At 41.4% G+C, this 3,874-nt stretch overlaps 1 pseudogene; it reads left to right on the top strand.

The window, feature by feature from the left end:
• The first annotated feature begins 650 nt into the window (after positions 1-650).
• On the top strand, positions 651-987 carry LOC101638796 (annotated as a pseudogene).
• Positions 988-3,874: the final 2,887 nt, after the last annotated feature.

Genomic DNA, 3,874 nt, shown 5'->3' with positions numbered 1-3,874 from the left:
TTTGACTTTGGGATTTACACTTTGAGGAGTCACATATAAATATGGGATGCAATTTTTGACCAGGAGCCTGTAAGCAGAATAATAAAGTTGGCTTAGTGGCCTGCTGGTGGCATAGAGGGTTACGTGGTTGGGCAGCTAACCACACAGCAGTTCAAAAATGCCAGCTGCCCCTTGGGAGAAAGGGGAGGATTTCTACTTTCATCCACAGTTACCAAAACCCACAAGGGCAGTTCTACCCCGTCCTAACAGGTTGCTACGAGTTGGGCTTGACTTGATGGCAGTGAGTTTGGTGTTTGGTTTGAGTGTGAGGCCAGTCTCAGGATGTCTTTGTTGACTAAGCTTTTAATCACCAACTCTCAGAAAAGTAAGAGAAGACTCGTAGCGTGATCTGCCCCGTCTGGTGGCTTCTGTACCCAACTTGTCTGCCTTTGAGCAATGTAGTGAGTTAAGAAAATTCCATAGTGACTGCTTTAACTCAATTACCTTGTTAATTGCATTTAGTAAAGAAGTTTTTTTCTTCTAACAATATTAAGTAAAAGAACTTGGGTTCCGGTGTGCATTTAAAAACTTCTGGTCCTGAACTGCCGTTGTGGTGGTGTTTTGGAGTTGCTGCCACCACCGCTGTTGAGAGAACTGTCATTCTCTACCGGATGGTGAGCGAAACGTGTGAAAAGAAACTTGGTACTGTCATCACTCCAGATATACCGGAGAATGGTGCAAGGAAAACCATGGAAAGTGCTGGTGGAAGAAAGCGGAATGAAAATAAAGCTTTGACTTCAAAAGCAGCAAGATTTTATCCCTAGGGAAAGAATCAGTTCTCCACCTGCGGGGTCTGCAGAAGCTCTGTCCGCCAGCCTGGTGCTCACCACTGTTGAAGCTGGGTCTGCAAACAGGCTATCTGTGCAGTACCTGGGGGGAAAGGTTTTGGATACCAAAAGCTACACGCAAACGCCCCTCTACCTTATTGATGACGTTTCTGGCTTTTGATACAATTTTACTTTCCGCTTTGAACTGTTAAGGCATAACATAGATGTACAAGTTGTAAAATGACTTCTTAAGTCAATTAAGTTTGAGGGTAATGGATATTCATTCTTTGGGCTTACTACATACTCATATATTAAATCATTCCTTATTTCAACCACATGCAGTAGAATTGTGGATTTGCTATCACAATCAGTTTCCAAACATTCTTCTTCTTGAATATTCCTTCTTTTGCTCTCAAGAAAGAATAGTAAAAATGTAATTAATCTGGTCTGAAGTTATTTTTCTTTCAAACATTTTATTCAACTAAAATAAGTAGCAAATTTAAAGGAACAGGGAAAAATCCTAGATCTGTATGCACTATTTATCTCACATCATTCATGTTTTTTTCCTACTTCATTTGTAGGAATCGCAAGAATCAATAGGAGATTGGTGGTGTTTTGCTCTGGGCCTGCCATCCAGGCTTATAATTCTTCCCTCCTTTCTGGTTGCATGTCCATTTCCTTACTGGTTGTCTGGCTCCCTTACTGCAGAACTGGGATTTCCACCACCCCACCTTTCCATTTACTTAAATACCTGAAAACATTGTTGCTGAATGCTCTCTTTGTAATGACCCAGGGTCAAATCAACAACCAGTTAGATATGTGCACTTGGGTAGCTGTTGTTCTTGATGTGAGATTTCCAGTTTCTTTGGTATAAGAACAAACAATACTCAATATGTCCAAATTCTGGTCATATACCAGACCCCAGAAATACATATGTACACATGTTACCTGGAATTAAACTGTCATCAAAGCCTGAAGAATAGAGCAGTGTTTGTCCATGATAATATGTCATAAAAAGTTAATTAAAAAAAAAAAAGCAAAACTTCTAACCCATAGCTGTTGAGCAATGGATACAACAGGAACCTGAAGAGTTTAGATGCATAGGGAATTGTCAAAGGAAGCACATTTGAGTATTCAGAAGAAAAAAATGATAATCTATATTAAAGTTTATAAATGCTTTAGATCGAAATACTTTCTTGGAAAACTTGAGAAGAGATTAGGTGTGCTAATAAAAGTGTTCATGGGTTGTATGTTCTCTGTGAAAGAATCATTACAATCCTTCTATGCTTTTAGGTGCTTTTGCTTTGATTGTGAGTCTTAGCCAATGGGACAAGGTAGAACCTCTCACAGGGTTCCTAGGCTGTAATCTCTTCAGGAACAGGTCTTCCATCCTTTGGAGGCTCTGTGTGAGTTCAAACTTCCAACCTTTCAGTCAGCATATGAGCCATGGGGGCTCCTACTATGGCACTCAGAAATGCCCGAGAGTTCTATTGATAGAAGGAACAGGAAAGACACACACACTCACCTCCAGAAGATGGCAGGGAATAATTATTTACCTATAATTAGTAGGTTTCATCTCAGTCCACACAAAGCCTTCTTTCTCTGAGTACTTGAGAATTCTTTTTTTCAATTCCCTCCCCTTTTCTCTTCTAATTCTCTTTCCTTTGCCCTAAGTCCTGTACAACAGAATTGCCCAGCATTGGTAGTGAAATCCAGGGTCATTCCTATTCCAATGTCCCTGTGGTTAGTGTTTCCTCGTTCTATCCTGGAAAGAGGACAAGAGAGTCACGTTTCTCCATGTTCCACAATTTCAGGTGATAGATGGCCAAGCCCCAGGACAGGCTTTATGCTTTGTGAGGCTCAGAGCAAAATGAAAGTGTGGAATGCTTTGTGCAACACAGTGACAGCAGAACATTAAACCAAATGTAGGGCCCGATGTGACTGCACAGTCATGAAACTCGCCCATGTGCTGCCTACAAACACCAGTAAGATAGACACATCTCTTGGTGGCTTAGATCTGTAGACTCTAATATAACGTTAATTCTTTCCTGTGCCCATCTTTGGCCAGTTGACAATTTTATATCCTTCCTCTGCCCTTTCCTGAACCACAGGGGCCAGACCTTGCAGTCTGTACTTCCCAAATTGCCCAGTGAGCTTGTTTGGGGTGTTTTTTGGCCAGTGGAAGGCACTAGTAGGAGAATGGAGAAGGGAGAATCCCTCAGACTGCTGGGCTGCCTCTCAGGTAACAGTTGTTTCCATCTCTTGCTGGACAAGCTCACTGTGGTGTGGCTTCTGCCAGCTGACTTGAGGTCCCTCTGCTCCACTGGCTCAGGAGCAGTATGGCGTTCTGTTGCTAATCATCTCTGAATACTTCACTGAACTCTGTTTCTCACTTCTTCCATCCCGTAACTTGCAGGACACTCTTGTGTTGAAATATTTAAAGGCCTCTCTTCCTGATTAAGAGATTCCCCTGACCCTGTAATGAAGGGTGAGGATGGGAGGGACAAAAGGGATGAAAGGAAAGATTTCTGCTTTGCCACAGGGTCAGGAAATAATTATTCCACCACCTTGAGATGAACATCTAAATTCTGCCAGGATAAATTTGGTGTCCTCTCAGAGCACGGTCTCGCTTATCTTCCTCCTAAACATTTCCAGCATGTCCTCCAGGTTTAGCATCTTATTCAGTCATGTAGTCTGTGTTAGTCTGGGTAGACTAGAGAAACAAAGTCATAAACACTCGTGTGCAAGAAAGAGCTTTATATAAAGAGCACGTTTATAGTAAGAAAACATCCCAGCCCAGTCCAGGTTAAGTCCATCAATCCAATATTAGCCCATATGTCCATTACCAGTCTATAAATTCTTCTTCAGACTCATGCAGTACATACAATGACACCGGATGCAGGAAGATCACAGGCCAGTGAGTGGAAAGTCTTGTGGATCCAGTGGTGGTATGTGTTAGACAGGGTTCTCTAGAGAGATAAAACCAAATTGCTGATAATATATTTATTTATAAAGATAATTAGATATATAACAAGAAATGAACTGTTAAATCATATACAGATAAATAT

This window comes from Echinops telfairi, unplaced genomic scaffold, assembly GCF_000313985.2.
Source record: "Echinops telfairi isolate 266 unplaced genomic scaffold, ASM31398v2 ScPeMD7_4225;HRSCAF=4972, whole genome shotgun sequence".
Classification (NCBI taxonomy): Eukaryota; Metazoa; Chordata; class Mammalia; order Afrosoricida; family Tenrecidae; genus Echinops; species Echinops telfairi.
Note: the sequence above shows the minus strand (reverse complement) of the source record. Positions and strands in the feature narration are given on the sequence as shown.